Source organism: Notolepis coatsorum (assembly GCF_963971535.1).
Source record: "Notolepis coatsorum genome assembly, chromosome: 11".
Lineage (NCBI taxonomy): Eukaryota > Metazoa > Chordata > Actinopteri > Aulopiformes > Paralepididae > Notolepis > Notolepis coatsorum.
The window spans coordinates 69,258,610-69,274,497 of NC_140175.1; positions in this window are offsets into that span (position 1 = coordinate 69,258,610).

Genomic DNA, 15,888 nt, shown 5'->3' on the forward strand with positions numbered 1-15,888 from the left:
GATGAGTCAAGCACATTGAAGTATATTATATTTGGGTCGGCAATACCTGGTTCTATACGGTGTGGGTGTATTTTACAAGTGTTACAAGAGATGGAATTACAACTGAAGTAAACATAGAACCACCCTTTACTATTGACTATTTGTAACTGAACAGTACAAATAATAGTAAAGAATGTAGATGGGAGTCCTGTGTGCGTGTCCATTCCTGAGCCTATTATTAACACTTTTGGTGTGGGTAACGTTAACACAATTAACCCCTTCCTATCCAACTTCCCCCTTTCCACTATAAGGTTTCTAATGTCACCGAGGGAGGGTACTGCTTGCGGGAGGAACTAAGTTATTTATTTACAATTCAGTCACTAGGTGTGGGAGGGTTAACGGAGGTATTGGGGGAGGTGAGAGCGAGTTGGGGAGTACTGCTGACCGCCCCGGAAAGGCGAGGAAGACCAGAGTACCAGACCAGGTTGGTAAATCCCGGGCCCCATCCACTCCCACTACTGGCCTCCAGTTTGACGCTCCAGGCCCAAAGACGAAGGTGCAGTCAGACGGAGCTCTACTGTGTCTCGCTACCCAGTGGCTGTGCACACCCGTTCCCACGAAGCAGGGATAATCCACCCTGCTACACAAAGAAAAATCATAATTCATATTCTCCTTTGTTTTATCACAATTTAAGCAAGCCTAGTAATAGACACAATATTTCTGACACTGTGAATACATTCCCTGAGGTCCATAGATGTACCTAGATACCAAGAATATGCAAATAGCCCTTGTAGAAGTGGAGCAATATTCCATTTACCTAGGTATATATTTTATGCGGATTTTCACATCGTGTGGAACAGGTTAATTACAGACTATTCATCAGTGTTAGTACTAAGTACTAAGTCAGTACTAACCATTGACCAGTAACATATACTGTCTGTGGAAAAAAGTATTCCATCCAATTTTGAGTCCATCATGATTTGAGAGGGAAACGGGGTGAAAATGGAGCAGAAATGTTTTTACTGCGTGTAGCTCTTCCAGTTGGCCTCCAGGTGTCAGACTCCGTACACTGACATTACAGAGAGAGAGAGAGAGAGAGAGAGAGAGAGAGAGAGAGAGAGAGAGAGAGAGAGAGAGAGAGAGAGAGAGAGAGAGAGAGAGAGAGAGAGAAGAGAGAGAGAGAGAGAGAGAGAGAGAGAGAGAGAGAGAGGGTGTGTGTGTGTGTGTGTGTGTGTGTGTGTGTGTGTGTGTGTGTGTGTGTGTGTGTGTGTGTGTGCGTGCGTGCGTGCGTGTAAATAGTTCCAATCACTCAACAGTCAACACTGGTGTAAATAGGCTATAACTTAGGTGTGATTTATTGCTACAACCAAACAGACACACCCTCTCCGTCATTCACTGCGGTTTATTGTTCTAGTTTTAGTTCCGATCAAATTATTCTTGATTTAAACCCACTCTCATTCTCATTCTCTCTCTCTCTGTTTAAAAAAGAATAAGTAAGAAAATTGCATTCATGTAAATATATGTATAGTGGATAGAAAGAAGGTGATGATGTAAACCCTGGCAGATCTGTGTAACATTTTCGTTACATATTTGTTTGTTTGTTTATTTTTCATTTGAAAAGCACACACCACCTAAGCTCACACCTTGCACACATTCTAACAGTGGAAAAACACTGCAGCACTAAAGTTTTCGTTCTCTCCTTCCTTTTTCCTCTACCTCTCTGGCTTTCCTTTCTCAGCTCCTGCTCTCTCTCTCTCCTTCTTTCATCCCCCTATCTCAGCTACTGCCTCTCCCCTTCTCTCTCCTCCTAGTACCGCCCCTCTCCTCCTTGATTGATTGATTGATTGGGGGAAAAAAATTTTATCCACTTTTTTCCCATCCCAATTTCGTGTTTCCAATTCTCCCCTCCCCTGTGTTGAACGTTGCTCGACTATGCCCCCCACTGGTCAGTTGTAGGGAGGATAGAAGCCTTGCATCACGTGTCCCCTCCACGTCTATAGGCCTACTTGTCCTTCCGCGTTTATTAACAGATTGCAGAATGGGTACAATACAGTACGGCTCAATACACACAATTGTTAAGGGGATGCAGACCAGAGAAATACTTTTGTCTTGTTTACATCAGGGTCCCCCATTTTCAATTCATCATGACATTTATGACATACACGACATACAGATATACAGTACTGTTACATCCAGACATTTATGACATACAAGATATAGAAATATACAGTACTGTTTAAGAGCTCATAAGAGATCATAAAAGAAAATATATACATTCGAGGGGGAAGAAACTGTACATTGGAGGGGGTTGGGTGGGGGGGTTGGTCGGACATTTCCTCTCTCCTCCTACTGCCTCTCTCCTTCTTTCTCCTACTGTATCTCTCCTTCTCCTCTCTCATCCTACCACCCCTCTCCTCTCTCCTCCTACTGCCTCTCTCCTCTCTCCTTTTTCCTCCCCATTCTCCTTCCTCCTCCCTATCTCTACGTTCTCTCTCCTTTCTCCTTCTCTCTCCTTTTTCCTCCCCATTCTCTCGACTCCCTCGTTAATTTCGCCTCCTGCGTCTCCCTCTCCTCCTCCTTATGCTCCCTCTGACTCCAGCTGACTACACATCTGGCTGCATGTTAATGTGTTCTGGCATTCCACCAGCCCCTCCCGCCAGATGTACCCGTTCACCTCTCCTCTTTCTCCCCTTCTCTCCTTCTCTGCCATTCTGTGTTACTCACTCCTCTTTTTTGCGGACCTCCCAAACTTTCAAACTTTTTAGATGAAGGAATGGGTACAATAGGAGACACGCCTCCAGTTTTTCAAACGTTTTTGACACGCCTCAGCTTCTGAGCTGAAGGCGTGTTTTTGCGGACCTCCCAAACTTTCAAACTTTTTAGATGAAGGAATGGGTACAATAGGAGACACGCCTCCAGTTTTTCAAAAGTTTTTGACACGCCTCAGCTTCTGAGTTGAAGGCGTGTTTTTGCGGACCTCCCAAACTTTCAAACTTCTTAGATGAAGGAATGGGTACAATAGGAGACACGCCTCCAGTTTTTCAAAAGTTTTTGAAACGCCTCAGCTTCTGAGCTGAAGGCGTGTTTTTGCGGACCTCCCAAACTTTCAAACTTTAGACTGTTTTCTTTATACGTTTTTCTTTTTCTTTCTTTCTACCACAAGACGCGGCCACTGATGGGTCCATGGGACTTGGATAAGTCCTGTGGACCCAACTCTGGCCACTGACCACATGAGCGAACGGGTACATACGCACACAATACACGGCCACTGATGGATCCGTGGGACTTGGTAAAGCACTATGGACCCAACTATGACCACTGATAAAAACGTAACTACACTAGCATTATAAGACCTAAACATTGCTACCTACCATACAAGTGCATTGGTTTAGTGCACTTCCGGTTGCCACTGAGCGGAAATGTTTGTGCGGACCTGTTCTCCCAAACTGGTAAGCAAATGACTGTTTTTACGTTATTTTCATTTTTACGTTACTATTATTATTATTATTATTATTTTTTTTCTAACATTGATCTTAACGTTAGGTTATGACTATAACCAAGTTCTGTTAGTTAGGGGCGATGCTTGGCATCGCTACTGCACTATCTCGCGTACGTGCACGCGTACTGAATAAACCACAAATGTACCTCTAATACCAGTATTAGTCTGACCACACCCCTCATCAGCTTACCTTCATAAGCAGGTGTGTGGTCACCTGCTCTCCTCCTTCCCAAGCTTTCACCACAAGGTGAGGACAAGGGCTGCAGCGGCGTCCGATGCCAAGCATCGCCCCTAACTAACAGAACTTGGTTATAGTCATAACCTAACGTTCTGTATCGTTAGTGGCTTAGCTTGGCATCGCTACTGCACAAGGGAGGCCAAGCGGAGCCACTTGGCTGACAAATACACCCCGCTGACAGCCCCCCAAAACCATCAGAACAGGGAGGGCCGAGCCCCCCCGACCCCCCCTAATGGAGGGTAGCCCCCCTATTAGGGACGTCACGGGAGGGCGACGGACCCGACCGTGCGAAGAGGCACTCAAGCAACTCAACGCACAGGGTGAGCAGACCGTGGCTTGACCCCACGACTACACACACGCACAACCCGCATGCCACCCGGGAACGAACGGAGGAACAACCTCGTTACTGCCCCCAGAATCACGGGGTCAAGGGCAAACCCAACCCCGTGGCAAGGCCGTAGCAGCGGAGCACGAAGGAAGACCCAGACCCACCAAAAGGACTGGACTCCCTGGAATGGGGGCCCGGAGAAGTCCATGATGCCAGCATCAAGACCCCACCAGGTGGGCACGTAGTGCCCCGCCCCCCACATCGCCAGCGTATTCGGACAAAGGCCCCTCAGTTACTGCACCTGGTATTCCCAGGCGGAACCAACCAGGCCAGAACCTGCCCAGCTTCCGAGATCGGACGAGACCGGGCGTGTTCAGGTCGGTATGGCCGTAAGCCGAGCGGGCCCCGTCCCCCCAATAGTACACCGCCTGGCACACTGACCCTGCAGAATAGGCAGTCAGCATGGCCGTAAGCACACAAAAAAGGTCAACCAACGGAAGCAGGCAGCGCACCGGGGAAAAACCAGGCAACAGGCTGTTAACCCTAGCCTGGAGACTGCGGACGAGACAGGCGCCAGAGGGGACAGCTGAACACAGCCGCCCCGGCGGAAGGAGCGTAAGCTGGCGGTGTTGCATGACCAAGCCTCCATTTAACAACCCCCACCCAGAGGGGTCGAGGCAGAGAAGGCTGACACGATTGGCAGACGTCATGAACGTGCAGGGGCACCCTCAAACGGTGAACCCGGGAGTTGACACTGCTCCAACACACCAGGGAATCAACCACCTCGGTGTTACCCAATGCGGTGGTTGTTCCTATAACCCCTCAAGAAAAAACTCCAAAACACACCTGCGGGTATACACCGGCTATACCGCAGTACAAGTGTTCCAGTTTCCAAAAAGGGTTAACCCAGGCCTACGGGTCGCAAACATCACTTCGGACCGGGCCTGGCGGTACGGGAAGCACAGGGTCACCAGAGGAGGTCAAAAAACCACCCCCACAGGCCCCTCTTCGCCATGCGTGAGAGAGGAGCGAAAAATAATGGAGAACCAGCCCCTAAGCACACCGTACCTGGTATTCCCCGGCGGTCTCCCAACCAAGTACTAACCAGGACCAACCTGTGTAGCGGCCGAGATCCGACGAGATCGAGCGCGTACAGAATGGCATGGCTGTAAGCCATGACGACAGTGCTGAGTAAAAACATACCCAACCAGGGTCTCCATAGCGCTTAACCCTGTGACACCCAGACCGACCTGGCATTTTTCCCCCTGAAAAAAGCCCAAGTCCCTCAGGGTACCAGAACAGCAGATCTGCATCCCCGGCGGACAACGGGTTCAACTGATCTGGACCAGCGTGACCAGAACCAGTCCCGTGCCCTAACCACGCCGACATGCCTACTCCAGGAGAAGGGCAGATATGCGTGTTGATCTTAACATGAAAAGAAGGCGCCACCCAGACGTCGGGACGAACCGCGCCTGGTGGCCCACCCCAAGGGCGTGAGACCCCACTACATATGTTCAGATCCATCCCGTCATCATCCCCCAGACATGAACGAGAATCCGTCGACAACCCACCCAGGTCATGGGATGTGGTCGCCGGAAGAGGAAAAACCCCCATCTCAGTTGCTTTATAAAAACGCTGTTTCAACCACAAGCAACTAAGGCGTGCCAGTCAATCGCCTGTTTACAGCGAGCTAGCACTATACGTGCGTCGGGACACACCCCCATCAATGAACAGGCTATTTAGACCTGTCATTGAATCCCCAAGGCGCCCAGGGGAACGACAAGAGGGGTGTGACACTCCCTAACTCCAACACTTCTGGAATAGAAAGAAGGAAGCATCAACAGTATGTATCCCAGTCTACACAGCCGGGGTAAAAAATGTTCACATTTTTACATCCCACCACCCTCCCATAGGAAAGAGACGGGGATCCCCAGAGAGACTTCCCACGCGAGCTGTACAGATTGAAAAGAATATATTGCACCTTGAGCCATGTAAAAAACTGGTTTTAGGGCCTCCGGGGAAGAGGCACCGAACCCATACACACTCAATAAACGAATTGAATCGAATATACATACAATAGAAAAGGACCCTTCTAGAGGGTCCACTCACTTTGACAATCTGAGGAGGAAGGCTCTGTACTCTGATGGAGGCTTCCTCACATGGAAGAAGGAGTCCGAACTCACAGAAGGCCTGAGTAGGCGCTTGGTGAGGAGGAGCCCTGACCACCCCCCCTGAAAACAGATCCATCACATGGACCTGAACAGCACACGGAAGTCCTACCAACAGAGACGCGCACGGTGACGTACTCTATGGCGGGGGAATTCCTGCGGTGCACACGCCCAATATACCAGGCCGTGAGACCAGGAACTCCCTCCCCCCCCCCCCCCCCCCCCCCCCCGTAACGTGCCGAACCGTCACGTGACGGGAACCTTGAAGGACAGGGGGTGTACCCCTGACCGACAGAACAATGGGGAGAGGAAAGGTTACCAGTTCACCCCTTTACGACCCCACACCCATGATACGACGTAACGACAAAAAGAGAATATGACACAGTCATAGTCAGCTCTATGAAGCGTTTCACAGCTCCACACAGCGCACGAGCTAACCTGCTATCTGATTTTTACTAAGGAAAAACACAGAATAGAGAGGGCTCTAAGAACCCCGGTCCAACATACACATGTGCTTCTGTGGCCAGTACAACCCAGTTGTAGGTCACATGACACACACAACCCATCATCACCTACAAAAAATGGCAAAAACACTCAACAGAGGAACGCCGTTTTTTTCACAATGAGAGAATACATCATTCTTGATTAGTATCGACCACAGGCCTTGCTAAGCACACATGACAGCAACCAAACCAATTTCCCTTTAGGAAATAAGTTTCTCCAGCAGATTTAGCACAACCTCAGCAATCAAGCTGAGAGTTACATCGTATCCCTACCACACAAAAGACACAATTAATGCACAACATGTCTGATAGGAGGTGATAAAGTCCCCAGGGAACCGGGGGGGGAAACACAATCCTCCTATTTTACCCTCAATACGGCCAGTTAAAACAGGAAAACCTGTTAATGTGTGAACTCACTGTTCATTGTCATTACAGTCTGAGAAAGAACATTCTTTTACTCACTCGTCACCAAGCATAGCTTCATAGGTTAGTTGCCTTAGTAGTGAGTACACGGTACACATAAACACCATGATGTTTCTCACACAACAACCAGATCAATACATCACGACCTGCACGGAGAAGCTACCTGCCAGTGACAAAAACAGCTCACACACAACCCGCAACGTATCTCAAATGCATTGCAACAACACACGTTTTGGGAAAAAACACCGTTATTCACAATACATTTAGCAAGGTAAAACCAGAAGACGTGTTATGAGGTCTGGCCAACCCCGTACCTGCCCGGAACGCAGATCAGCGAAGTGCAGTCACAAGCCACCGTAGAACACAGCCGTCCCGTGTTGTTCGATCCGGGCAGCGTCGCCGCTCCACCAGTCGCTACAGTCCTCTTTGTTGACGCAATCCCCGTCTAGGCTCAGGCAGGGTCGACGAACATCCCCTGTCAAGGATGACGTCGTGGTCAAGAGTGTAAAACATGTTAAAAATCAAAGCACGTTCAACAGAATAGCATCAAGCTAACGGCTGCTCCAACCGTTCGGGTGCTATTGCTTCCGCTCGCGGGACGCCGATCTACGACGCACGCGATCAGGAGCGAGCTCCCGGCGGCGCGCGAGAAGCCAAGCTACCCCGCGCCAGGCCACCGACCGGCTAACCGTAAGCTATGAACATGTAAACAATGACATAACACTCACCCAGACAGGCCGCCGTTCTGAACCCTCCTCACTTTTTAAGAGAAAAGAGAAAACAAGACGTCAACACCGCTTCACAACGGTGACATTAACACGTCCGGCGGAATCAGCACAGTACCAACTGGTCTGTATAGCTGACTTTGAACATGAATCTGCCGCTATCGCACATTACATGCACATATCCCCTCGTGAAGGAATACTCTCATTTGGATATGAAAGATGGGGTCTTAACACGGTGACAGAGAGAATCCACTCGTCCAGAACACACAGGGATCACCAGTGTCAATGGTCGCGGCCCACTAGTTAAAACTATAATGGTCGCCAGACCAAGGCCTTCTGTCGCCTAGACGGCTAAACAAAGGACCCTAGCCTGGGGCCGGTTTCCATAAACTTTGTCAAGTAGCCCCCATAGCACTAACAGACAAGTGGAGCCCGCCAGCAAACACTACTCACCCAACCTGGAACGCACCGCTCCTCACAACAGCGGCATGTCCGACAGTTCAGCTGTGGCCTGACAGGTTTCACCCCAACAAACACAGCAAAGAACTGCAGTTGAGAAGCATGCAGCGGCGTGCTCCCAATACGAAAACCGGTGGAGGGTTTGTAGAATGATCATCATCTTCTAGACACTCCAGTACGAAGACAATATCGCCGTATTTTCTCGAAAATAGTGAGAGAGAAAATAAAGATATGATGTCAACGTATCCTTGTTTCCCAAGCTGTTCCTAATCCAATTTCTTCCATCATGGTGTCAAGTGTGGGGATCTACCGAGGCACCTCTTCCTTGTGGTGAAAGCGAGAAGGAGGAGAGCAGGTGACCACACACCTGCTTATGAAGGTAAGCTGATGAGGGGTGTGGTCAGACTAATACTGGTATTAGAGGTACATTTGTGGTTTATTCAGTACGCGTGCACGTACGCGAGATAGTGCAGTAGCGATGCCAAGCTAAGCCACTAACGATACAGAACTGATCACTATGACTTTATTGCTTTTATCGTTATATATGCCTATAATTGTGTACAGCACTTTGAGCTACATGACATGTATGAAAGGTGCTTTATAAATACTTACTTACTTACTTACTTACTTACTCTCTCTCTCTCTCTCTCTCTCTCTCTCTCTCTCTCTCTCTCTCTCTCTCTCTCTCTCTCTCTCTCTCTCTCTCTCTCTCTCTCTCTCTCTCTCTCTCTCTAATTATGGTCAATTATGGTCTCTCTCAGTGGGACGCTCATAACCCCCCCTCACTCTACTCTTGTCACGTGGGGACCAATCAGAAACTCACTTTGGGTCCCGACCCATAGTTTAAGAAACCTTTCATTACACCAACCCCTGTATGAATGGAAAGTACCAGAACTCCTAACTTCTGTCTTGTCTTCACTTGTAATGACAGTTCTCTAAAATAAGTTTATAGCAGGATTAGCCCAGAAACCAAAAATAAAAATCCATCTCAGCCAGAACTGATCTTTTAATTGAAGGCTAAACATTAAAAACAAAAGAAAAGAACACGTCAGATATGGTTCCTAGTTGGGCCTATGACACTAAAGCTTATTCAATCCATCTGTGGATTGAACACACACACACACACACACACACACACACACACACACACACACGCGCACACACACACACACACACACACACACACACACACACACACACACACACACACACACACACACACACACACACACACACACACACACACACACACACACACACACACACACACACACACACACACACACACACACACCTGGGAACTGCCCAAAACTTCTACTGTTGGCCATCTAGCAGATCCACTCCAATGTCCTCTCTCTGTGTTCAGTAGAAAGCCATCCGGCTTGGGGCGCCCTCGTGGCGCATACCATAGTGCCTTGTGCACCTACGCGGCCGACCCGGGTTCGATCCCAGCTCCCATCGTTATTTGTCGCATGTCCTCCCCACCTCTCCTCCCATTCGCCCTCTCCTCTGTCGGTCCTGCGTGACCAATAAAGCTGTAAAAATGCTAAAAGATTATTAAAAAAAGAAAAGAAAAGAAAAAGAAAAAGAAAGCCATCCAGCTGCAAGCTAGCCTAGCTTAGCACAAATTAATGGAAGCTGATACAGACCACTAGCCTAGCTGTTGGCCAAAAACACCTCTCCCAGAGTTTTAAGCTAGGCTAATGTAGCTTTCAGCCATAGAGCTTTCTACTGAACGCACAGAGAGGAAATTGGTATTTATCTTCTTGTCTGACTCTGGAGAAGACAGTAAGATCCCATAATATTGGCTTGTTTCTTTAACCTTTAGGCCACCACCTTGAATTGTACTTTGAGCTCTCTGCTCATCTCAAACATGCTTGCATAACTTGATTTTTTGTAATGTCAGTTAAAAAATGAAGTACTCCCACTTTTCTGAAAATTGTTGGTGTTAAATCTGACATTACAAAAAATCCATCAAAATCTGTGTTGCTGCTAATCATGACACATGTCTATAGCCTGTAATAATCCCCCCCAGATTTTTTTGTGTTTTTTTAACAATAATTTGTGATGCCATCACACAAACTGGCATTTAAAGGGTAAACATTCAGAAATGTATTGAATATGTGTTTTCTTTTCTTTTTTACAATAATTTGTGATGCCCATCACAAACACTGGCATTTAAAGGGTAAAATTTCAAAAATTCCTGCACCAGAATGCAGGAAATTAAGTTTTTGTAACAAAATAATTGTGTGTGTGTGTGTGTGTGTGTGTGTGTGTGTGTGTGTGTGTGTGTGTGTGTGTGTGTGTGTGTGTGTGTGTGTGTGTGTGTGTGTGTGTGTGTGTGTGTGTGTGAGTGTGTGTGTGTGTGTGTGTGTGTGTGTGTGTGTGTGTGTGTGTGTGTGTGTGTGTGTGTGTGTGTGTGTGTGTGTGTGTGTGTGTGTGTGTGTGTGTGTGTGTGTGTGTGTGTGTGTGTGTGTGTGTGTGTGTGTGTGTGAGAGAATGACGGACAATTGCTTGCTGTGTGAGAGAGAGAGAGAGAGAGATAGAGAGAGAATTAAGTACATTTGCTGAAATACAGTTGTTCTTAATTTTCTCACTTGCTATGTGAGAATGTTAGTTATTATGTTCTCAATGCCCCTTGCATTGTATGAGTTGTGTGGAAGCGTTTGCTAGTTCTAGTGCTATCCCTTGCCTTTGTACATTGTGGCTGTGTCTGACAAAAGTTAACAATAAATAATGGTATTAGGAATACATTTGCCTCCTGCGTGAACTGTGCATAGCTGAATAGACTGTATTTTAACGCCGGCCATATGGTGGTACTTGGAGAGCCAGCTACGTTCTCAGGTGGTACTTGGTGTAAAAAGTTTGAGAACCACTGCCCTAAAGAGAACAATCATATAGGAACAAATAAAACTCGATTTACCTTCTTATTGCAAGTGGCTGACCTGTCTACGAATGAAATTCCCTGTGGATTAGTCATGCATGACTGCACAGTCCCCGAACCAGACATGAGCCGAAACACAGAACAAAGAGAATAATATAACCAAGTGCAGAACAAGTAGACTTGTGGGCACACACACACACACAATCACATCCTCTTGCTCTTTATCGCCACATCTCTCTCTCTCTCTCTCACTCTCTCTCTCTCACAAACACACAATTGCATCCTCTTCCTTTTTATCACCACATGTCTATTTCTATCTGTCTCACACACACACACACACACACACACACACACACACACACACACACACACACACACACACACACACACACACACACACACACACACACACACACACAATGAGGTGACCTCAGACATGTTTATTGTACGTAAACCCGCATGTTTGCATGTGTTAAGTACACTGAAGAACCAGCATTCTAAAGAGCAGCCATGAGATGACTCTACATCATGAGTCAACTGGCTGTGACTAAGGCCTGTTGTACACAGACCAGAATCTGCTGTTTCAACTCTTTCTGCTGTTGTTTCATAGTCGTCTAAACAAGCAAACGTCAGCTTGCATGTATTTTCTCCCTGTGTAGACACTACAGACATGAGGACATCTGCCAGGCGAAGCGGAGCCTCATATCTCCTTTGGCCAAGAGGGAGCTTTCCCCCGATTTTTGGCTTCTCACTTGTCTCTGACCAGTAGGGGCTTCCTTCTGAAGTCAAGTGTTCCTTTATTAATCCTCTTGGTGAAATTCAGGTGTCATAGCAGCATGGGGAGGGGGGAGGGGAGATACAAACAGAACATATGATAATATAAATAAAATAGTAATAATAATAGAGTAGAACATAGCAATAATAGCAGAATTCAATCAGTAATAATAATGATGACAATAATAGTATACATGCTATATATAGTAGTAGTAGCACACTGTGCCAGAGTCTGTGCAGTGTTTACTATTATTATTATTATTATTATTATTATTATTATTATTATTATTATTATTATTATTATTATTATTATTATTATTATTATTATTATTATTATTATTATTATTATTATTATTATTATTATTATTACTATTGACTAAGAGTCAGACAGTCCTAACAGTTCTCAAGTTCTCCAGCCGTTAGTTCTCCAACTATTGACAGCAGTCCATGCCCACGGTTGTGGAGCCTGATGGCTACTGGCACAAAGGACTTGCTGAGGCAGTAGGTAGGTGTTGTAGTTGTCCACCATCTACACACACCCTCCACCCTCTTTTCTTGATCCTCCAATCACAACTGTTGCTTTCCTCTGAGGAAACACACAAACATACACACAATGAGGTGACCTCAGACACATTTACCTAAACATCTGTTTGAGTGTGTGTTAAGTACACTGAAGACCCTGCTTCACCCTGAAGACCAGCCATGAGATGACTCAAATGAGTCACCTGGCTGTGGCTGTATCCTTCCTGCAGTGCCGTAGGGGTTCTCTGACCTGTAAGGGATTCTCTTCCCAGGCAGGAGGTCCAGGTGGGAACCCAGGACATGTGTTTCACCACAGAGAGTAAAACATCAGACCTCTGTGCTCGTACTCGTCAGTCAACCAACCAACCAACCAGTCAACCAGTCAGTCAACCAAACAGTCAAACATCCCGTTTACATTCGAAGACAACAGCCAGCAACAGTTGACCTCAAATGAACAGGAAAACGTCCCCCTGTTGCTTCCTTCCCTCCTCTCTCCCTCTACCCTTTTTTTTGCCCCCCCTCCTCCTCTCCCCCTCAGCTCTATTCAGGTCATAATGCGGATGCCTGTGTAGCCTGAGGAAAACAATGACTAATAACAACCTTCATGGAGAATTTTAATGTCAGAGAATATAAATCACAACATAGACCTATTATTATTATTAGTCCCCATACATGGCTATTATCAAGCCTGCACAAATCCAACACAAAATTGGACTAACAAGTAGGTACAGTAGTCTAATTAAACAGTGTTCTGTATGAAACAACCCTTTGAAAGGAAAATGCTACCATTTATGATGCAGAGATTCCATGTAATTCCATGTTGCCCATGTCTCCAATGAAAATAAAAAAAACAAGGAATATGGGAGTACTGCTGGGATAGACATAATAAAACATCAACATTAAACTCCAAAACAAGGACCAAGGCACTCTTAGGCAGGGTTCTGTTGCGTCACAGTTCTTTCAATAAAAAAAGTTATTTTGAATCCAATGCGACTACTTGTGTTGTGGCGCTTGAAAATAAATACCTTTTGGAATTCAATACAACTACGTCATACTAACTAAGATTCTCTCTTCTTTTAACACCCATGGAATTCAATACAACTACGTCATACTAACTAAGATTCTCTCTTCTTTTTGTGAGGTTTTGTCCGCTGCTCACCTACTCGCTCTGTTCCTTTAAGCCTGTTGCTCACCTACTCGCTCGGTTCCTTTAAGCCTACTGTTAATCAATTGCATTCTCCTCACCTCACTAGCCCCCACCCTCGCGTTCGTTTGCTCTTCAGCAACCACACCCTTGGACTACCTGTCATTATGTGTTTGATTGGTCTGGTGCCGAACACACACTTTTAGTTTCAAGTATCAATTACCTTCACGCACCTGTGGTGCATTCTAATTAGTTCCCCTGTGGGCTTTAAGTACCTCGCTCTCCCCTCTGTCCCTTGTCGGGTCGTGCCGTTTCATTCCGTATCATATTCTCTATCACCAAGACTCCTTCGGGAGGTCCTCTGTCTGTTTATGCTGTTTTCATCTCCGGCGTGAGATGCGCTCCAGCCTTCGCCTCCTGTCGCCGTTGCCTGAGGGAGACACTGGACTGCGCTCTCTAAACTTCCACGGGAGGTATCCCAGTGTTCCACTTCAGACCTCCGCGCAGCAGACGTCCTGACGCGCATCCAGACCTCCGCGCAGCAGACGCCCAGACGCGCATCCAGACCTCCGCGCAGCAGACGCGCTATTCACTCCAGACGCGCATCGCTTCCTAATACTCTACGGGAGGATGCATCTCTCCGAGCCGGCGCGCTCTTCCGCGCAGACGCGCTCTTCACTCCTGATGCGCATTCAGACGCCCTCCAGATGCGTCCTCCGTACCGGCGCGTACTCCAAGCAGACGCGCACCACTCAGACCTCCGCGCCAGATGCGCCCTCCTTACCGGCGCGTACTCCAAGCAGACGCGCACCACTCAGACCTCCGCGCCAGATGCGCCCTCCGTACCGGCGCGCACTCCAAGCAGTCGCGCACCACTCAGACCTCCGCGCCAGATGCGCCCTTCGTACCGGCGCGTACTCCAAGCTGTCGCGCACCACTCAGTCCTCCGCTTGGACAACCCGTTTCCCGTGGCGACGCGCTCGCCCCGTTTTGTTCCAACGCTCTTTACGCACAGCGCCTGGTCTGCAGAGCGGCTCTGACGTCATCGTCTGCTTCCCCAGACTACCATCCCGGGAGAAGCTGCAGAGCAGCAACATTCAGTAATGCTCTTGTTCCAAGGCCTTACCCTGTTTTCTCTGTCCCAGTATGCAGCTCCAGCCCTCGCCCTGTTCCAAGGCCTTACCCTGTTTTTCTCTAGTCCTCCTAATCCTCCCTGTCTAGTCCTTCCAGTCCTCCCTCTCCCCAGCCCGCCTCCGCGGGCCTCTGTCCCTGTTTCCCCACTCTAGTCCTCCTAGTCCTCCCTGTCCCCAGCCCGCCTCCGCGGGCCTCTGTCCCTGGTTTTCTCCTCCTAGTCCTCCTAGTCCTCCCTGTCCAGTCCTCCTAGTCCTCCCTGTTTACTTCCTTGTCCCTTGCCCCGGCCCTGTTCCGTTAGCCCTTCCGTTAGCCTTCCCTTAGCCTTCCCCTTAGCCAGCTCGCCTCTTAAAGGCACTGTACCTTTCCCTTCTTGTTATCCAGTAATTTGTGTTCTCCCTTAAAGGGACAGTGCCGTTTTTCTTTGTTATTCAATAAATGCCCAGTTCTTGGCTTACTCTCATACCTGTCTTGTGTTGTGCGATTGGGGTCGGTTACAAACCATAACACTTTTAACACCCATGGAATTCAATACAACTACGTCATACTAACTCCTTCTGATTTCTGATTAAATTCTCTGTTGCTAGTGAGTGACCTCCTCTTCTGTATTGACCAACAACAGAGAAACTCTTCAGGTTATGCTGGTGTAGGGTGACCATATTTTCAAAACCAAAAACCGGGACACTTCTTAAAAAAAAATAAGGAAAACTTTCACTTTCACTTTCAACGGGTAACTGAATATTTTTTTACGAAGGTATTCTATTCTATCAGAAAGAGAGCCCATGCGCAAAGCGTCTACAGCAAATACTGGAGCAACAGCCTGACAACGACATTGATTAACATCAATTGTTGAATTCAGAAGCGTGGTGTGTTTTTGATGTTTTTCTATTGGTTAAAGCCAGGACAATTTGGTATTGAATGTTGAAAACTGGGACATATTGGCGTTTTACAGATATTTCCCAGGATATTTGTCAAATAGAGGATAAAACCTTGCTTACATCTCTGCGGCTGGGTGGCATAGCGGTCTAAGCGCTCGTCACCCTCAGCGGGAGGGGAGTCGATGTGTGGTAATCTGGTCGTTGTAAACAGCGACTCCTACAGGTCGGTCAGG